The 21,608-nt window shown below is 42.3% G+C and overlaps 1 long non-coding RNA gene across 2 annotated transcripts in view; it reads left to right on the top strand.

Moving 5' to 3' along the window:
- The window catches only part of LOC124805333, a 51,722-nt gene that overhangs the window by 17,217 nt on the left and 12,897 nt on the right, over positions 1-21,608 (top strand). For both annotated transcript variants that reach the window (XR_007017442.1, XR_007017440.1), the window contains one exon: positions 2,426-2,564. This is a non-coding gene — a long non-coding RNA (uncharacterized LOC124805333). The remainder of the gene's footprint in view (positions 1-2,425; positions 2,565-21,608) is intronic.

Below are 21,608 nucleotides of genomic sequence, written 5' to 3'. Positions count from 1 at the left end.
TTGCAAAATGATTTAGATAAGATATCTGCATGGTGCAAAAAGTCACAATTGACACTGAATAAAGAAGTGAGTGAAGTTATTCACATGAGTACTAAAAGAAATCAGCTAAATTTCGATTACGTGATAAGTCACACAAATCTGAGGGCTGTAAATTCAGCTAAATACTTAGGAATTACAATTAAAAATAACCAAAATTGGAACGATCACATAGATAATATTGTGGGTAGAGCCAACCAAAGACCGCGATTCACTGGCAGAACACTTAGAAGTTGCAACAGGTCTACTAAACAGACTGCTTACACCACGCTATTCTGGAGTACTGCTGTGCGGTGTGGGATCCACATCAGGTGGAACTGATGGATGACATCGAAAAAGTACAAAGAAGGGCAGCTCATTTTGTATTATCGCGAAATAGGGGAGATAGTGTCACAGACATGATACATGATTTGGAGTGGCAGTCATTAAAACAAAGGCGTTTTTCATTGTGACGGGATCTTCTCATGAAATTTCAATCACCAGTTTTCTCCTCCGATTGCTAAAACATTCTGTTGCCTCCCACCTACATAGGGAGAAATGATCATCACGATAAAATAAGAGAAATCAGGGCTCGCACACAAAAATTAAAGTGCTCGTTTTTCCCGTGTGCCGTTCGAGAGTGGAACAGTAGAGAGACAGCTTGAAGGTGGTTCATTGAACCCTCTGCCAGGCACTTAATTGTGAATAGCAGAGTACGCACGTCGATGTAGATGATAATAATTATGTGGCAGAGCTAAAGGAACACATGCAAGATTTTTCACCGGTACTCGAACCCGGATCTCCTGCTTACATGGCAGACACTCTATCCATCTGAGCCACCGCGGGCACAGAGGATAGTGCGTCTGCAGGGACTCATCCCTTGCGTGGTCCCCGTGAGATCCACATTCCCAACATGTCCACACCACTACATTCGTAGTGCCGGTTGGGGCACACATTTTCAACATGTCCCCAATGAAGTACATCAACGCCTGTTTGCAGCTAGGGTGTCCATTTAATTATTATTTCATTTCTAGCAAAGCTGCATGGTCATCCACAGTAACTGTTCTTTCGGGAACAGATACTACCGTCATACATACTTTTTTATGAACCTAAGTGCTGTCTGAAATGTAACGTGTATATAATAATACTTAAATCACTTAAACTGTATGTCAGTATGAATAATGGAACCATGTATACCATTCATCAAATGCTATAAAATATTAAATTCTCATATAGGATGGGTTATGACTATTTTCAGATATATTTATCATCACATCAGTTAAAATACAAATTGTTTTAATACAGCAGTGTAGTGAAAACTTATAATTTCCTTTAAGACACTATAACAATTCCTAAGGTACAAAACTGATGTCATATAATAAATTTCACAGTAAAATATTTACTGTTGAAGTTCCTTAGCTAAAACCTGAAATTTCAACATCTAAAAGTTTAGTTTCTTCTTTTGATTTTCATTAATCGTCCTTTTTTATTTTTGAGCTCTTTTATTTCTTGAACTGTTCTTACTTTAAGATTGGCCACACCATTTTCATCAGATTCCTTTTTTTAAAGGCTTCTACTTGTTTTTAGGAACCATTCATCAAAACTAGTATCACTGATTTTGTAATGTACACATTCAGATGTTTCTCACTATTAAGTAAACCAGCTAACGATTGTATTTCATTGTAAGCAGTTCTTTCTGCAGTAATTGTATCTTCTTCTAAGTTTTCAGCTAAAACTTCTATGTTAACAAAAAAGCCTCATTCAGCTGTAGCATTTCCATGAAACATGCATAAAAGCTTTGAAAAAGGTTTGAATTGCTCGGTTGTTTTTCAGAATATTCACAAATTAAAAGAATTCTGTCTTCACTATGTCAGCTGTTGATGCAGACATATGCTTTTTGACACAAATTCTTCCAGGACAATTGCTACTCAAGAATTTCTCAAAATGCAGCTCTGCATAACTTTGGACAATAAACTTGAGTCACCTTTGACTGTATTTAATTTCAAAGGACTCTTCTCAGCAATTTTTAGATAAATACTTTGTAAAATATCTATGCACTTATTTCTGAAAATAAGGATAAACTTTTCCGTGTAGTTCTTGCTAGTACCAGTGGCACCAAATCCAGTATTTACATAATGACTCGTTTTATGACTACATGCTTTGCTAACATCAATAGCAAGCAATTTTCTAGAATTTGTCGCTATTTGCCTAACAGTTTTCTTTATGAAACGAGAATCAATGCTATACATTAAACTGCACACATCTTTGTACAAAAAGGGGAAGAGAGAGTCATTTGACTGATACTTAGTTAAAAATTCCTCAGGGTCAATTGATAATGATGTGAGAAATCTTGCATAGAGGAATTTATTTACTAAGTGATGTTTAATTTTTTCAACGTTTCTACTTTCAGGTGGTCTTTTACGCACTTCAGCAACATACGAGGGTTATCCAGAAACTACGATTAGCCAGCTGGGGTGGCCAAGCTGTTCTAGGTGCTACAGTCTGAAAACGCGCTACCGCTACGGTCGCTGGTTCGAATCCTGCCTCGGGTATGGATGTGTGTGATGTCCTTAGTTAGGTTTAAGTAGCTCTAAGTTCTAGGGGACTGATGACCTCAGAAGTTAAGTCACATAGTGTTCAGAGCCATTTTGAAACTAGGATTACAAGGCATGTAGCTTTAGCATGGAATGTTTGTGGGGTACAACTGCCATGTGGCGGGAAGCCAGCGGAAGGAACGACCATTCCCAACAACCAGTAGCACGACGATTAGTGTTGTGGTGACCGTTAGAAATGAGTGTTCTCATTCCGGCTCCCGCCAAGTGCGAAGTGCGCGCTGTAATTCTCCTCCTAAAAGCTAAGGGCATGACCGCCGCTCCGATTCATCGCGAAATTGTTTCCGTTTATGGAGGGGACCTGATGTCAAGGCAACATGTGACGAAAAAGGATACGGAATTTCAATTTTGGATTGACGGAAATTTACGATGAAGACAGAAACGGAAGGCCATCTGTTATGACTGATGATGCAGTGCAGAAATTTGAAGAACGTCTTCTCTCTGATCGCCGTTCGACAACTGACGACCTGTGTGCAGTTTGTCCAAACATTTCAAGAACTGTTTTATCATAAAATCGTAACTAATCGACTAAATTATTGCAAGTTGTGTGCGAACGAGTGCCCGAGATGTTTACCGATGCACACAAAATGAACAGAGTCAGTGCCACTCTCGAATTTCTTGACCGTTTTGAGACTGAAGGCGAGGTTTTCGCAACTATATAGTATCAGAAGACGAAACTTGGACTTATCACCATACTCCAGAGAGCGAACGACAATAAATGCAGTGGCGTCATACTTATTCTGCTTCAGCCAGAAAATTCCAAACTCAGGAAACAGCGAGGAAAATCATGGTGTCTATGTTTAGAGGTAGAAAAGCGTTTCTACTTGTCGATTTTTTGAAAAGAGGTAAAACAATAAATTCTGCAGTATATTGTGACACCATGAAGAAACTTCACAGGATGCTGATAAGTCAGTCTCCTTCATGACCACGCACATCTGCACACCACTCATACAACACAAGAGTTGTTCACTTCGATTGGTTGGGGTGTTTTAAGCCATCCCTCTCACAGCCCTGATCTCGCACCTAGTGACTATCATCTGTTCACCTGTCTTCCTTCGTGGAAAACACTTTTCTGACGACGACGAGGTGAAAATTGAAGTAAAGAACTGGTTGGCAGGAGACGGGTATGACACAGAAATTAAAAAACTCATCCCATGTATTGCCAAATTAATTGAGGTAAATGGTGAGTATGTGGAAACACAGTGCAAGACCTATATTACAACGCATGTAAGTTTTAATACAATAAATTCAGTTTTTGTACTCCAAAAAATTCTTGTAACCTTACATTCCTGATTAGCCTCATACTTCTTCAAGTGCCGAATGAGTTCCAATGCTCTCTCCATGACTTCAGTATTTCCGGCTGATCCTATAGAACAACATTTGAGAGAAACTTGGAAAACCCAGTGATATTTGATAAGATTGTGCTTCTTAAAGGAAAATTCCTCGTAAAGTGCCAGATCACCCTAAGAAATCCATGAAAACGCCAGTCACATTTAACATGAGCAGTTTTCAAGGTGACGTTCATTACATGAAGTGAGCAAGGGCCACAATGAAATATTTTTGGTTGATTATCTTCTTCATTGATTAGAAATGCTTGCAAATCATGCAAGATCTTCAAGTTCACATTTGGCCCATCTACTGAAATTTGAATTATATTCTTAGATGACAAAGTCAGACCATTCAAACGTTCTGGGAAACCTGACTGTAAATATAAATGTTACATATCTTGTAGATACAGAATGATTTGCTTATCCCAAACGAACCACCAATTCATATGTCCTTTTTGGACAACTTTGTTTCTATTTCATCATATGACACACAAAATATTCTGACTTCCCAGACTTTGTTAGCTAGGAGATTCTGGAAATGAAGGCAAAGTCCATAAGTAGCTATATATGACAACTTTCCCTTGTGTAACTGTTTTTTTTTTTTTTGGCAATCATGCTGCCAGAAAACAAAATTTGGAATATGTCAGTTGCGTTTCCAGAACTACAGAATGAGACATGACTGATATCCCACATAATTTCAGATTGTACTATCATATTAATAATTAAAAGATGTTTCATTGATTTTATTTTGGAACTCTCTTTAATTGAACTTCTAGAGGTTGTAGTGTGAGCAAATGATTGTAATTTGTTACTGCCATTTAAATTGTGTTCAAAAGAAACATGTGACCATGTTGACATTGTGTTTGCTACAACAAATATCAACTAGTTTTGCTGCCTTGGAATCAATGAAGGAGCCAATGCGAGTGTCTCTTTCCTCTTCTATATGTTTCTATACATTAAATATCACTGATACTGATTCAAAGTCATATTTGCACAAAATGCTCGACAGATGCCATGTTATAGTCCACCCATAGTACTAATATGGCGTGGGAAATATTTTGGTAAGTGAGAAATCGATTTTTCTCCAGTCTTCTTTAACAACTTTAAAAAGTACAATAGTTTTATATTAATTATTAAAAAGCTCTAAGGAGTTGTCTTTCCAAAAGAAAGATACGCATTAAAGAGATTTAAATGGGAGTGGGGTGGACAGAATTAAAGAAACAGCTGTTCTAACTGATAATCCTCAAACAGTACATGAGATGGCAGGATTCTCATGGGTGGAGCCACGATTTATACGTCATTTCCAGTAATCATGTATATCACATATAGCTCAATGAAGCCACACCTCCAAATTTCTCAGTTTCCCCTCAAGGGTTTTGCTGATATGGCTTGCACGGATAGACACTTAAGTCCCCTACATATAACAAAGCTTTTTAAAAGTTATACTTATTTTTTATTATCTCTGGGGGTATATCTAACTTGCTACCGAATTCTAGAACCACACATTACTGACACACAAGACAAAATTCATGATCGGTCACTCAATTTCTTTACCTTTTCATTATTTTCATGGCCACTTGTTCATTTTCATTATTTTTTCAAGAGTTTCTTGACCTGTAGACACTCTGACAGAATGCACAATGTACGAGGTGTGATGCTAAAGTTTTAAGAATGGACTTGTAATTGTACAATGGTGGTACTTGAATGCTACTGTGATGCACCCAACGGTATTTCCACTTTTGGAAACATTCCTGGAATTTTTTTCCTGAAATATGTTAAGGATGCTCTCCTTATTTGCCTGGATGTCTTCAATAGAGTCAAATCACTCCCTTTCAGTGAAAATTTCAGTTTAGGAAACAGGTAGAAGTCTGCAGGGGCTAAATCAGGGAAATATGGCGGTTGTTGAAGCACAGGAATTTTGAATTTGGTACAAAATTCAACGATGGAGAAGGCACGATGAGCCGGAACATTGTCATGGTGTAGCAACCAACTCCTCTCTCTCCATAATGCAGGCCTTTTCTTCCTCACCTTTTAGTGCAAACGCTCAAGGACACATTTGTATTATTCCTGGTTAATTGGCTGTCCTCCAGGGGTAAATTCATGATGCACAATACCGGTAGAAACGAAAGAATCACCAACATTGTCTTCACCTTCGACCGACTTTACTGTCCTTCTTTCAGTCGTAGTGAACCTGGAGTCTTACATTGCGAAGACTGCATTTTGGTTTGAAGATCATATCCATATACCCACGATTCGTCACCTGTAATTATCCTATTTAACAAATCTGAGTAATTTTTAGTCCGATTAATCAGTTCTTGGCACACTTCAAGTCGGTCTACAATCAGAGCGCACTAAGTCACGAACTTTCACAACAATTTTATTAGTTTTTGAGGTGGAAGGACGGCCGGACCATGGTTCATCTTCATATGATCCGTGGCCATTTTTAAATCTGTTGAACCAGACAAAAAAAGCTGTTTCTAATAGTTCGTAAGTCTGAGAAGCTGATTTCCTGGTTTTAAAACAAAATTTTACACAAACTCGTTGCTCCGTTTTTACGTCCATTTTCAAGCAGACAGAACCCGGCAACAACTCCTAACAGACCTGCACTCAACCAGCTGCCACACCGAACTGAATGAAGGAAACGCAGTTTCCTATCAGAAGGCGTTCAAGGACAAGCAATGACTCACTCGCCACCCTCTGTGTACCTGACCGCCAAACCAGTAAGCAGTAGCGGATACATTCTTAAAACTTTCCAGTCACACCTTGTAAGATAAAAAATAAGGAATACTATGATAAGGCCCTGAATCCAAAGGACTTCCAATGCGGGGATAAGGTTCTGTTGTTTGACGAGAGCATACAGTGAGGCAGATCATGTAGGTTGGACATAAAATGGCGAGATCCATACAGAGTGGTACGAACAAAGGGGTCTAATGTTGTAATCTGCCTGAAACGAAACAAATTCCTCACATTTCATGTAAACAGACTGAATGAATTTTTCTAATTCTAGGTGTTGTCATCATACTGCTTCGTCAGTGTTATCCTACTGCTCATTGGACTTGAGCACCCCAGACAAGAATCATACACGCAAATAATGAAGTTCCAGTCATCACCTGGACTGTATTATGACAATATGGATCAGTGAAAATTTACAATGTAACATGGACAGTTGTGAGTTATTTTAATTTAATGTGACTGAGAGAGAAATTTGAGCATACTGAGGTTCTCGTGAGGAGAGCTATCGGATATTGTAAACACAGGTTGGCGCTATTGAATATCAGTACAGTAGAGTATAACAGTGTGGAAGTTGCGTTAAAATGGCACATAGAAAAATAGAAAAGACACTGTGTCTGACTGGACAAGTGGCATGGCGTGAATCCCATATAAAGAAACGAGAAACTTTAAATTTCATGGGCGAGGTCAGTAAGATTCTGTTCAAAAGGGAACAGAAACAGCTACTCCGATTTTCGAAGGAGCAAGTTACAATAGCTAAAGCAACCTTGAGTAGTTTTAGCCAAACAATAAGCTTCACAGCGAGAAATGAAGAATTTATTATGCAGAGAATGAAGTGCTTAAGGTAGCACATAGTGGAATTTGACAACAGTACTAACAAACGGTTACAGGGAGTTGTAATTTTGATCACTGTTAACGAACAGCTGATACAAATGACAGGTGTTTTCAATCAGCCAGAACATGAATACGAAATGTTAACATCAGCGATTGTCAACGCTCATAAAGGTGTTGCGGAGCCACACCTGGTCAATCCAGTTCAGACTGTAAAGTTTCTAGAACCAATAAAAGATGACATCAAAGACAAGCGGTTCCCTGTCGACTTTACGGTAGACAGAGGATACCAATAAATCAGAATCACTGATACGGATGCTTTCATTGCTCGAAACATCTTATGTGTTAAAAAGTTGCATTAGTAGAGAACTGCTACCTAATGATAGTATTTTGAAGTGAACAGAACGAGACATTTATTTACGCAAATTGTCCCAGAGAAAGAGCTACTCCTGCCGCTAACTGATGACGCGAAAGGTCAGTATGTGAACTTAAATACCGGGCAGTTTACAGTGTAAGACGATAGATCAGAGCGTCAGAATATGCAAGCAGGTATTTGTACTTTCGCTCACGTATGCTCATGAGAAGATGCTGCAACCAGTGTGGGAAGTTCGAAGGATTGCGTGCAAATGCTAATAGTGTTAAATGAAAGTCTGTGGACACCATTAGGTAATAATGAATAGCTGTTTGTTGTCCTGGCAGACGAAGGCATTATTTTCACCTGTGATAGCGGAAGTCCCACAGATATCATACTCTGAAGCACAGGGAAGATAAAATTTTTGGGTAAGTGTTGTGGGTATATGGCCCACATGGTGACAGAGTTTGAACATATACACTGGTGCCGAAAATTAAAAAAAAACTGCTATTTCCCCGTCCTGTGTCTAATTCACGATACAATCTTACAAACTGCTAACAGATGTCATTACGATGGTGTTCTGCACGGAAGATTGCATTTCGATCAATGGACAAACATACCAGCAATGGGCCAGGACACCTATCAAGCGGATTAGTGTTTGAATGGTAGTCCCACATCCACAAGACTGCTAAACAAGTAAGCTTTCGGTCAAATGGCCTTCTTAGACAACATACACACATTCATGCAAACACAAACACATATGACCAATGTCTCTGGCTGCCGAGGCCAAGCAGAGACAGTGGCCTTGTGTGTGTGTGTGTGTGTGTGTGTGTGTGTGTGTGTGTGTGTGTGTTGTCAAATTAAGAAGGCCTTTTGGCTGAAAGCATACTTGTTTAGCAGTCTTTTTCTTGTGCCTGTCTGTGACTCAACATCTCCACTATATGGTAACAATCCACCCTTTTCATAATACTGTTGACAATTATATTTTTGTTGTCATGCTGTACCATGGATGAACTTGTGCTTATTGTTGAATAATTGTCAAATTCTATTTCAGATGATTCTGATTTAAGCGTTCATTTTGGATTTCCTTGTAAGATGCTGTGCTCTCACTTTTTTCTGTTTTTGTGTAGAGCACAGTTTCTTCATTGACTTTTCGTGACTGTATTTATTTTTTTCTGCTCTTTACAGAAGAGACTTCTTAATCTGTAGTTTTTCCTACTACGTTTCATCAAATGAGGCAAGGCTTTGGGGTAAGGTCTTACATTTTCTGGGGAAACAATTGATTTCACTTGTTGAGGGCTCTGGACAGATTATCAATGTAATGCTTAATCTGATAGTAGGCGAAAGCACACCTCCATCCTGTCAACCTGCTGTGTATCTTTTTGATAATTTGAAGAAGCGGCAGTACTTTCCACAGGGACATAAGATTCTGTCAGAACCATATGAGTTACATATAAACTCAGAAATTCAACACCAATAAAAATACTTTCATTCTGGGTGAAAATATCACCAACTTGAAAGCCTTTGCAAATATCCAATCTTTTGAAAACCAGTGGATAAACGTACTTACTGACAAATCATACTATTAAATAATTTGTAATTGCCCAAAGAATTTTACAAGCCTGTTTTTTGTAATAGTTTTATAAAACCGTTTGTTTGTGAAATTTCATGTGTACACAATGTACCTATGAATGTAATTTTAGCGTAGGGATAGTTAAACCATGGCTCCTGCTTAAGTATCCCTATATTCACCATTTTCATTCTAGTGGCTGTTTTAGATTATCTAAGCAACTGTTCAAATTGTCATAGAACTAAAATAAGGTTCAAACTGGAATTATTCCAGCCACTAAGTTTTCTTTCCTCAAACATAAAAATTGCACTAAACAACAATTGGAAACCATTAATCTAATTATTTACTGCATAAATGTGAAGCCAGTAAACAGACAACTTTTATCTTGCAGTTGAGAGCACATGAGTAACTCAAGTATCCTACATGCTCAGCTATCCCCACCCTCACCTAATTTATGCCCACCTTTCGAAAAATATAGTAATCTAATCAGGTATTCCTTATTTTTACATTTTGAAAAAAAATTGTCTTTCATTAAGTCTTACAATTATTTGTAAATGTGACGTTTTTTAGTAAATGTCATATACAATGTTTTCAAGTTCAGGACCATACTTATACACCAGTATGTCTTTAAAAAGTAGGTTGAGAGTAAAATCCAACAACAGTCAATGAGGGTTTCTTTTTACTTTTTAGGGTGGGCATAAAGTACCCGGCCCCTCCCCATTGGTAATACATATTACTGAAAATGTGTAGATATTGTTACTAGGTGTAACTGATGGTGCACCAACTTCAAATTTAAAACCTTTTACTGATTCAGCCTTTTGCACATATTTTGATAAGTCTGCTGTAGAAATTTTCGAGCTACTCTTTGACAGTGACCTCGAAGTGAGCAATGAGTTGTTTTTGCCACTTTCAAAACTGTCATTCTGTGATCTGGCATACTGCCGCTCCCACACATTAAGTCGAAGATGTAGGCACAGGTGATGGTAATTGAGTACACGTGGTTATGCAACAACCCATTTCTTAGCAGCAATATACACTCCTGGAAATTGAAATAAGAACACCGTGAATTCATTGTCCCAGGAAGGGGAAACTTTATTGACACATTCCTGGGGTCAGATACATCACATGATCACACTGACAGAACCACAGGCACATGGACACAGGCAACAGAGCATGCACAATGTCGGCACTAGTACAGTGTATATCCACCTTTCGCAGCAATGCAGGCTGCTATTCTCCCATGGAGACGATCGTAGAGATGCTGGATGTAGTCCTGTGGAACGGTTTGCCATGCCATTTCCACCTGGCGCCTCAGTTGGACCAGCGTTCGTGCTGGACGTGCAGACCGCGTGAGACGACGCTTCATTCAGTCCCAAACATGCTCAATGGGGGACAGATCCGGAGATCTTGCTGGCCAGGTTAGTTGACTTACACCTTCTAGAGCACGTTGGGTGGCACGGGATACATGCGGACGTGCATTGTCCTGTTGGAACAGCAAGTTCCCTTGCCGGTCTAGGAATGGTAGAACGATGGGTTCGATGACGGTTTGGATGTACCGTGCACTATTCAGTGTCCCCTCGACGATCACCAGTGGTGTACGGCCAGTGTAGGAGATCGCTCCCCACACCATGATGCCGGGTGTTGGCCCTGTGTGCCTCGGTCGTATGCAGTCCTGATTGTGGCGCTCACCTGCACGGCGCCAAACACGCATACGACCATCATTGGCACCAAGGCAGAAGCGACTCTCATCGCTGAAGACGACACATCTCCATTCGTCCCTCCATTCACGCCCGTCGCGACACCACTGGAGGTGGGCTGCACGATGTTGGGGCGTGAGCGGAAGACGGCCTAACGGTGTGCGGGACCGTAGCCCAGCTTCATGGAGACGGTTGCGAATGGTCTTCGCCGATACCCCAGGAGCAACAGTGTCCCTAATTTGCTGGGAAGTGGCGGTGCGGTCCCCTACGGCACTGCGTAGGATCCTACGGTCTTGGCGTGGATCCGTGCGTCGCTGCGGTCCGGTCCCAGGTCGACGGGCACGTGCACCTTCCGCCGACCACTGGCAACAACATCGATGTACTGTGGAGACCTCACGCCCCACGTGTTGAGCAATTCGGCGGTACGTCCACGCGGCCTCCCGCATGCCCACTATACGCCCTCGCTCAAAGTCCGTCAACTGCACATACGGTTCACGTCCACGCTGTCGCGGCATGCTACCAGTGTTAAAGACTGCGATGGAGCTCCGTATGCCACGGCAAACTGGCTGACACTGACGGCGGCGGTGCACAAATGCTGCGCAGCTAGCGCCATTCGACGGCCAACACCGCGGTTCCTGGTGTGTCCGCTGTGCCGTGCGTGTGATCATTGCTTGTACAGCCCTCTCGCAGTGTCCGGAGCAAGTACGGTGGGTCTGACACACCGGTGTCAATGTGTTCTTTTTTCCATTTCCAGGAGTGTATATACATCAAAAGACTCATAATAATCACACTCACAAGCAATTTATCAGGGTGGTGGGACGGGTGGAAAACAACATGATTCGGATATAAAGCATGGTGTTTACGCACCATTTCTGGATAAAGTATGGTGTTAATGTACCACATTTGGATATCTTGAAAAATTTTTCTTTTATTGAAGAAAATCACCGGGTATAAATACAGCATGTGGGGAACAGTTTGTTAAAGCTTCTGTCGCACGCATTCAGGTGATAAATGATTTAACACTGGAAGTAAAGCAATTGTCAGTCCATTTCTTCTTTGCCAACATTTTTACAGAATTTGCTATTTTGATTTTCATAAAGAAAGAAGGTTATGGAGAGAAAATATATTTCCCAAATCTTGCTCCATTTCTGCAAAGCTAGAGCTAGTTAAAAAGGAAAGAGGATATTTTGAATCTTCACTTTGCGAAGGTGATGGCATTTTTGTTGCAAATTCAGTGGTTGTTGTAGTATCTACCTGTGCAGAGTTGAACCTGTATCCCCTGTGAAAAGATACTCTGCTAAGGATAAGAAGACTCTTCAAGTACATTTTTCTCAAATTATTGCAGCTTATAATAAACGTTGAGGGATTGGACAGGATGGATGAAAATACCGTCACCTACAGAATAACTATTTGAAACAAGAAATGGTACTGGGATTCGTTTTCTTGGCTGTTTGACATGTCATGGCTAACATGGTACCTGGGAGCTAAAGAAAGGAACAGGAGTCAGGACCACTTAGCTTCAGTTCAGAAGAGAAACTGTCCATGTTCATTAAAAAAAGGTACATGAATCCTGTAAGAGGAGGAGGCAGGCCTCTTACTAGTCCTATATGTGCATACAAATCATGTTTGCCAAATAAGATATACTACTGGCCATTAAAATTGCTACACCACGAAGATGATGTGCTACAGACGCAAAATTTACCGACAGGAAGAAGATGCTGTGATATGCAAATGATTAGCTTTTCAGAGCATTCACACAAGGTTGGCGCCGCTGGCTACACCTACAACGTACTGACATGAGGAAAGTTTCCACCCGATTTCTCATACACAAACAGCCGTTGACCGGCGTTTCCTGGTGAAACGTTGTTGTGATGCCTCGTGTAAGGAGGAGAAATGCGTACCATCACGTTTCCGACTTTGATAAAAGTCGGATTGTAGCCTATCGCGATTGCAGTTTATCGTATCGCGACATTGCTGCTCGCGTTGCTCGTAATCCAATGACTGTTAGCAGAATATGGAATCGGTGGGTTCGGGAGGGTAATACGGAACGCCGTGCTGGATCCCAACGGCCTCGTATCACTAGCAGTCGAGATGACAGGCATCTTATCCGCATGGCTGTAACGGATCGTGCAGCCACGTCTCGATCCCTGAGTCAACAGATAAGGACGTTTGCAAGACAACAACCATCTGCACGAACAGTTCGACGACGTTTGCAGCAGCATGGACTATCAGTTCGGAGACCACGGCTGCGGTTACCCTTGACGCTGCATCACAGACAGGGGCGCCTGCGATGGTGTACTCAACGACGAACCTGGGTGCACGAATGGCAAAATCTCATTTTTTCGGATGAATCCTGGTTCTGTTTACAGCATCATGATGGTCTCATCCGTGTTTGGCGACACCGCGGTGAACACACATTGGAAGCGTGCATTCGTCATCGCCATACTGGCGTATCACATGTCTCGCACCTCTTGTTCGCATTGACGGCTCAGTGAAAAATGGACGTTACATTTCAGATGTGTTACGGCCCGTGGCTCTACCCTTCATTCGATCCCTGCGAAACCCTACATTTCAGCAGGATAATGCGCGACCGCATGTCGCAGGTCCTGTACGGGTCTTTCTGGATACAGAAAATGTTCGACTGCTGCCCTGGCCAGCACATTCTCCAGATCTCTCACCAACTGAAAACGTCTGGTCAATGGTGGCCGAGCAACTGGCTCGTCACAATACGCCATTCGGTACTCTTGATGAACTGTAGTATCGTCTTGAAGCTGCATGGACAGCTGTACCTGTACACGCCATCCAAGCTCTGTTTGATTCAATGCCCAGGCGTATCAAGGCCTTTATTACGGCCAGAGGTGGTTGTTCTCGGTACTGATTTCTCAGTGGCTATGCACCCAAACTGCGTGAAAATGTAATCACATGCCAGTTCTGGTATAATATATTTGTCCAATGAATACCCGTTTATCATCTGCATTTCTTCTTAGTGTAGCAATTTTAATGGCCATTAGTGTACAATGGCGTGAAACGTTACTTCAAAATAACACAAAAAGTGAAGGTGTGCATGTTTACATTGCAAATGGAAGTCATCAACAGTTCACAAAGGGAAATGTGACACGGGAATAGTATACAACCCACTCGTCTAATATAGAGTGCCTAGGAATCTGTTTTCTCGGATTGCTAGACAACAATTTAAGCAAATCGTATTAATGGAGTTTATTACAGTAAGTTAAATTGACAATACTTAACTTTGCGTATTCACAAATAGGTGTCGCAAACAAATGGCGACATGCAAATAATCTACGTCCTTTGGAATATACAATTTCAATGCAAACAAAACAAAAAAGTTCATAAGTCACTGCTATAGTGTTTTTATGACAGATCGTGTTCTACTGCCTATGGCTAGGCGGAGTGGTGCTTTTATTCTCTTGGCCTAGATGCCGCTCCTGTTTTCGTGTCGTCCTAGTTAGAATACTGTTGGCTGACGTCGTCTCACAGCCCTGTCTGCTGTAATGTTCCAGACCGACGTCCTGGTGCTTGATGTTACACCAGAACATTCCTCCCCCCCCCCCCCCCAAACGACGGACCGTCGTGTAGGGAGCGCGATAACGGCGGGGGAGACAGGAGTGTGGTCGCTTTGCTGGACCGGAAGCTATCTCTGCAGGGGACGTCAAGCTTCCAATCGTAGCCCGCCATCCGGCCTTCGCTCTGGCGGAAACGTCCCCTGGAAAACGACCAGAAGGGTATGCAGCCAATAACCAGAAGAAGAGGGCGTCAGCTGCTGTATTGTGGGCGGGTCCAGCTCCAACGGTAGGACGAGAGGAAGCGGAGGAGGCGAAGGCTCCGTCTCCATGGGGTCGTCCCGTGGTGTCGTGATGACACCCTCTGGCGGCTGCTGTGGCCGCAGTGTCCTCGGGATCCGTGAATCTGGGGAAAGAGACACAGAAGGATCACTGTGCACATGACAGTGGCGAAGTTGATTGTGATGTCGGCGCTGCATCCCGTTTGGACCTGAAATGAGATAAATGCAAGCGCCAAGTCGACTGACGACCTCGCCTCGCACCCAACGTCTGCTGCCGCTAAAAGCCCTGTAACACACAATATCAGACCGCTCGAGGCGATACTTGCGGCCGTCCTTCGGCGCCGGCTGGTGAGAAGGGTGGAGCAGTGTCCGATGGCGGCGGCCGTGAAGCAAGTCCTCCGGCGATGCTTCACCTCGTAGGTGCGAACGACAGGAGGCGAGAAACAGTTGGAATGCTTGATCCATGGTGCATGCGGAGCGAAGTTTGGCCATCTGCTGCTTGTATGTTCTGACAGTTCCGCTTTTCGGTTTCACTGTGGATGGAACGGTGCACTAGTGATATCCTGGATGCCATTGCGTTCACAGAAAGATTCAAATTCATTTGACGTGAACTGAGGGCCTTTGTGTGACACTATGACTTCAGGCATACCTTCGAGCAAAAAATAGGGGACAACGCGTGATTTGTGCTACGTGACTTTGTCGAGTTCATTGGCACAGCAAAAGGAAACTTGCTATATGAGTCTACCACAATCAACCAACGAGTGTTCCAAAAAGGTCCTGCAAAGTCTATGTGCACACGTTGCCATGATGATTGCAACTTCGGCCAAGCAGAGACTTTTTGTGGCGGAGCGGACTGATTTTTCGAACATGCGTGACACTGTGACGTCATCTGTTCTACTTGGCTGTCCAGACCCTGCCAAGTACAGTGTCGCGCTGTTTCATACGAACAATCCCCCCAGTATCCTTGGTGAAGTAACTGCAATAATTCTTACCTTTAGGGATCAACACACTCGACTGTCCACTGTCATTTTGAACAAGAATCACACCTTCCTGTATAGCACAGCTATGCCGACATGCAAAGTATTGGCACACTACAGAGTTCTTTATGCTATGCAAGGAACGCGGCCAAGATGTGCGAATGTACGTTAGCAAAATGTTCAAGTCTGAATCGCGCAATTTCCCCATAGTTCAGCGGAAAAGATTGAAGTAATTCAGAATCCTGAGCATCGATGTGACAACAAGGTGCAACAGAAGCGTCAAAGTCTGTATCAGGCCAATCGGAAGACGTGAAAGTGAGTCCGCATTACCATGCTAAGCTGTCAGACGATACACAATCTAGTGCTGATGTTGAGACAACGACATAGCCTATCTTTGCAATTTTTGGGCAGTTCGTACAGGAATCGGTTCGTCGGATGAAAGAAACGCTGCAATGGCTTGTGATCCGTTACTAAGTAGAATTTTCTGCCATACAAATAGTGGTGGAATTTGGTGACACCATACACAATAGCCAATGCCTGTTTTTCCATTTGTGGATAGTTACACTTACAACACTTTTGATACGAAAGCGATAGGTCTGTCTTCATCACCAATTCTGTGCGAAAGTACTGCACCGAGTCCGCAAGAGGAAGCGTCAACTTGCAATACAACTGGTTTGTCAGGCTCAAAGTGAACTAAGCGTCTATCACTGAGCAATGACTCCTTAAGTGTTTGAAAAGCCACTTGGCACTCTTCTGTCCAAACAAAGGGGACATTCTTTCGACGCAAGCCATGCAATGGAGCTGCTATTTGTGCAGCATTTGGTATGAACTGAATATAATAGGTCATTTTCCATTACACTGACTGCAATTCTGTGACATTACGAGGAACTGGCAAATCTCGTATGGCTACCAAATGCGACTGAAGAGGATGTACACCTTGACTTTTTATGACATGACCAAGATACTGCAACTCAGATTTTAAAAATTCACACTTAACGCTTTAGTCCTGCATCAGAAAACACACGAAACAAACACGTAAATTTTCAATATGTTCTTCAGGTGTAGGACCTGCTACGACAATATCGTCCATTTAGTTTGAACAGTTTGGCACTTGAGCAATCAGCTGCTCCAAATACTGTTGGAAAATGGCGGGTGCAGAAGCACTGCCAAAAGGCAGACGCAAATATTTAAACAATCCTAAATGAGTATTCACTACACACACCTTCTGAGATTCTTCGTCAAACGGTGATTGAAGATATGCGTCGCGCAATTCAGTTTTTGAAAAGTAGCGACCAGCGCCTAATTTGTCCATGAGAACCACTGGGCGTGGCAATGGGTAAGTATCAATCACAGTTTGTGGGTTGACCGTAGACTTCAAGTTAACACAGAGGCAATTCCGACCTGAAGGTTTGGGGAGCAAAATCAGTGGACTTGCCCACTGACTAGCTTATATGGGCGCAATAGCTCCGCTATCTAGCAATTCTTTAAGTTCAGCAGCTGCTTTGTCCAGTAATGCAATGGGAATAGTTTTGACCCAGCAAAATTTCGGCTGAGCTTCGTCTTTCAGAGTAATATCTGCAACAAATTTTTAGCCTTGCCTAAACCTTCAGAAAAGAGTTACGGGAATTCTTTCAGCAAGCTAGCTATGCTGTGTTTTACATGGAATGCAGACACTGAGAACACATTGTCCTGAATGTTAAAGCCAAACAAATGAAATGAATCAAGACCAAGTATGTTCTCACAATCGCGTGATTGTAAAATCATAAAATTACTGTTCGCGTTTGCGAGCGGTACATGGCAGGCAACGTACGTTTTTCGAGAACGGGAATGTCTTGACCATTATAAGCCGTCAGGTGCGTGCTAATTGAACATATCATATATGTGACGATTCAGCAATGTAACAGAGACAACCGTCTCCAACTGCAATTTCTCACGTTTCCCGCAAAGAAGCAAATGAACATAAAGTTCGTTGCACTGGTTTAGCACTGAGGAAACTCCTTGGTTGCTAGTTTTGCTAATACCTATTGCAGACTTTGAATATACTGCATTAATGACAGGGACCTTGTGACTAGATTTTTGTGAGTGGGCCGAATTCTTATGTTTGTTCCGTTGCAAACATATAGATTGTACATGTGTTTGTGCCGTGAATAACACTGAGGGCATGACTCAATTCTATTCACCTGTGTAGCTGCCTTTTTTTTCTATATTGAATTTCGATTGCCCCCGAAGGGGGCAGGCTGGCAGCAGCTTATTACGCTGCTCTGCAGCCTACAGACTTTTTAAAACGTAAGAAGAAGTTAAGAAACAATAAAAGCAGGCGATAAAACGCTGACTTAAATTGTAAAACGGCGGAAAATTGTGGAAAGTTAAAACATAAAGCAAAGGGTTGGCAAAGCGAATAAAATACACAGGAAGCAGACAGGTAACATAGTAGACAGACAATTAAAAACATGGCGACAGTCTGGCTTCTGTTCGCAAGAGATATAAAATCACACCCAGTGACAGTACGATGTCCATGCGCAACACTTTGGAAGAGACACACAACACTGAACACTCACTGTAAACACTGCACTAAAATGTTGGCACAAAGAGGACACACCATAGCCTAGGGCAGATTGGGGGGGGGGGGGGGGTGTGGACCTGGACAGATGAGGGGGAAAACAAGGAGGGAGGAGAGGAAAAATGAAAGGGGGGAACCAAAGGAGGGAGAGGAATCATAAGGGGGGGCAGGGCAGACGAGAGAGGGAATGGGAAAAGGCAGAGGAGGGAAATGCAAAAGGGCTTGGGGGTGAGAAGGGGGGCAGAGAGAGGGTAGGTGGTCAAAAAAGAGGATGGAAGGGGGGAGAGGGAGCCCAGGAAAGGGACGGAGGAAAGGAGGGGGGGGTGAGGATCAGAGTTGATTGGAGGGATAAATAGAGGGAGAGAGGGCATCATCTGGGAGGGGGAGTTGATGGAAGCCACCTTGTGAAAGGAGATGAAGGGTTTAGAGATGGAGGGTTGGGGGGACGCAACAGTGAAGACGTGGCAGGGGGCAGGGATGGGAGAGGAGAGGATCAACCAGGGTGTGAGGGGGGTAGCTGCCTGTTTGGCGAGCTCCTTAAGTAGCGTGGAGAGTTGTTTACGCAGTGTGGCGAGCGCAAGCTGTCGCTGCCAAATGGGCCAGTCACAAACAAGGGACTCTAACCAACAAGTTGCTGGCTGCTAAAATTTATCAGCCGACAAGGCACCTGAATTGTACTGGTCTAGTATTTGCACTACTTGGATTGGACTGTTTCAAAACCTGTTCTCTGAGTTTGACATCAGTTACATTGTATACAATCGCATCATAAAACATAACAACTAAATATAAAGCACAACAAGCACATTTGAATTTGCATTTCCTCGTCATACCCTGTATATCTGTTACCCACTCACGACAAATTTGTTCTGACCGTTTTTTACAATTAAAGAATTGATACCTAGCTGCTACCACATTCACTTGTTGGTCATAATAGTTAGTTAGTGAATCTACAACCTGATCATACGAAAGTTCTTTCGGAGTGGCATTACAGAGTAACTTCTGTAGGAGGTGGAATACTGCACTTCCTACTGTTGCAAGAAAGTAATGGCTTTTCATACCTGGTATGTTGTGAGCAATTACACGTGCTTCAAACTGTTGCAACTACTCGAGCCATTCCTCTTGTTGTTCATGAAACTGGCGAAAAGGCTGCACTGTGTTGAGCAGTGTAGATATTTGCCGGGCCTGGAACTGAAACATCTATATTAGTTGTGTTGAATCTAACACTTGCAGCTGTGTCGCCTGGACAGAGGGTGGGATAGGTGGGGTGGGCATGTTGGAAGAGACAAGTGCTATGGATAGACAAGGCAAGCAAGAAAAATAAGTTCAAAAGCAAAGAGAATTTTGACAACGCCCTCCTGAAAACACTGATTAGCAAAAACACGATAAGAGATTGTTAAAACAAGTAAACACCCCTGAAAAGAAAAGATAAGAGAGAATTAAGGCGCCAGCAAAACACAACAGAAAATATCGTGGACCCCAGGCACTGGGTTCTTCTTGTAACTCGTCGTCAAATGTAGTATCCAGCCCACTCGCCTCATATATGGTGCCTAGGAAGCTGTTTTCTCGGATTGCTGGACAACAATTCAAGCAAATCGTATTAATGGAGTTTATTACAGTAAGTTAACTTGACAATACTTAACTTTGTGTATTCAAAAATAGGTGTCGCAAGCAAATGGCGAAAGGCAAATAATCTATGTCCTTTGGAATATACAATTTCAATGCAAGCAAAACAAAACAGTTCATATGTCACTGCTGTAGCGTTTGGATGTCGGCTCGTCTTCTACTGTCTGTGGCTAGGCAGAGCAGCTCGTATATTCTCTTGGCCTAGATGCCACTCCTGTCTTGGTGCCATCCTAGTCAGCGTACTATTTTGACACTGTCTCACAGCATGCTCTTCCGTAACGTTCCAGGCCGACTTGCCGGCGCTTGATATTATGCGGGAACAATAGGATTGTGCCTAAAATGGTTTGAGGTGTACCGTGAATCTAAACAAATTGAATGATTGTGAATTAATTTGCTTGTTGTTAATACATTGGTTCATAAGAATTATTTTGTTCAAATTTTGCCTTATTTGTATTAAAATCTTCTTAGTAACAATATTTGTAATTGAATTTCAGGGTCACAGGAAAAATTTGAACTAGGACTCTAAATGCTCAAGGTGTTTTTATTAATTTAAGAAAAATTGTAAGGTTTGCAAGAAAAATTTTCGATGTTCCTTAATTCATTAATTTCTTTTGTAAAAATAAGCTTCTGTGCAATATTCAGTTTACAACAGATGCTGATACAATATATTCATGGCTAACGAATTCCCTCATTGAGGTTATGTAGCAATGATATCTCCATCCTGGCAAAAGAGAAAATTGATGACCAGTCGTGAATTGAACTTAAGTTCGTGGTTCTGACCAGCGATGCATTTGCCATTGTACTACTTGTCACCCCATGGACAGGCCACAATTCCCCACTAAACCAAAAAATGGCTCTGAGCACTATGCGACTTATCTTCTGAGGTCATCAGTCGCCTAGAACTTAGAACTAATTAAACGTAACTAACCTAAGGACATCACACACAGCCATGCCCAAGGCAGGATTCGAACCTGCGACCGTAGCGGTCACTCGGTTCTAGACTGTAGCGACTAGAACCACACGACCACTCTGCCCAGCCCCGCTAAACCAGGTTTTTATTATATCTTTACCTCATATCCTTGTGGGGCTCTCAGTATTATGAGAGTAGCATCTCAGAGAGGAGGCATGTGAGAGAACTTCTATAATGCATAGACACTTTCTATGGTGATATGAAAGTTCTCTTTCCCACCTCCACCCTGAAGTGCTATTCTGGTAATACTGAGAGAGGCTCACAAGGATGCAGAGATAAATACAAGAGAACAGAACTAGGTTAAGTGTCGGAATTGTGGTCTGTCTCTGGCAAGTGTGACCAGCAGCACAATGAGAAGAGCATCATTGCTCAGAAGCTAAGGTCTAAGTTGACTCCCCAGATGGTTTTCAATTTTCAGTTTCAGCAAGACATAGATATTGTATCTTATTAGCACCAAGGTACTTCTTATTTTTTTTAAATTAATTGAGCCCAAAAGTTTCAATTTTTGAAGGAAACATTAAAGTTTTTTCAGACATAAACT

This window comes from Schistocerca piceifrons, chromosome 7, assembly GCF_021461385.2.
Source record: "Schistocerca piceifrons isolate TAMUIC-IGC-003096 chromosome 7, iqSchPice1.1, whole genome shotgun sequence".
NCBI classification, from domain to species: domain Eukaryota; kingdom Metazoa; phylum Arthropoda; class Insecta; order Orthoptera; family Acrididae; genus Schistocerca; species Schistocerca piceifrons.
This window is presented reverse-complemented; position numbering and strand designations above follow the sequence as displayed.